The sequence below is a fragment of the Octodon degus genome, unplaced genomic scaffold, assembly GCF_000260255.1.
Source record: "Octodon degus isolate 3935 unplaced genomic scaffold, OctDeg1.0 scaffold00224, whole genome shotgun sequence".
NCBI classification, from domain to species: Eukaryota; Metazoa; Chordata; class Mammalia; order Rodentia; family Octodontidae; genus Octodon; species Octodon degus.
The window spans coordinates 508,597-509,177 of NW_004524800.1; positions in this window are offsets into that span (position 1 = coordinate 508,597).

Genomic DNA, 581 nt, shown 5'->3' on the forward strand with positions numbered 1-581 from the left:
AGAGTTTTAATCCCATGATGGACTTCTGGAATTTTGAGTCTACATGGCATGGAGAGATTCCCTTTTGGTCATGGTCATTTGGTATTCTTTTATGTGTCACTTATCTGTATATGTACTTCTTTCCATTATTTCTGTGAATGGATTTTTGTGCCATTTGTGCTGCCTCTTAATTTTTCACTTACTCCTATTATTCTTAGATTGTTCTTCTCTGCCTCATCTAGTAGATGTTAAACCAATTTTTCATTTGCTTTTTTTGGTTTTAAGGTGTCTTTGAGTAGTTTGTCTTTAAAAGCATCATTGTCTTCTACTTTTTACATCGGATCAATCTGCTGCTCATACTTCACTGACTTTTAATCTCGTGTTTATGATTTCAGCCCTCCATGCACTACAGTTCTTTGGTGAACTGCTCATTCAGGGTTTGTATTGTTTTCTACAACTCATCTAGCTTTTTATTTATTTATTTTCTATTTTAGGGAAGGGCCTACAGGGTGTTCAGGGTCTCACTACTAGATTGGGCTCTAGTGATCCGCCTGTTTACGGCCTCCCAAGAGCTGGGATTACAAGCATGTGCCACCACACCC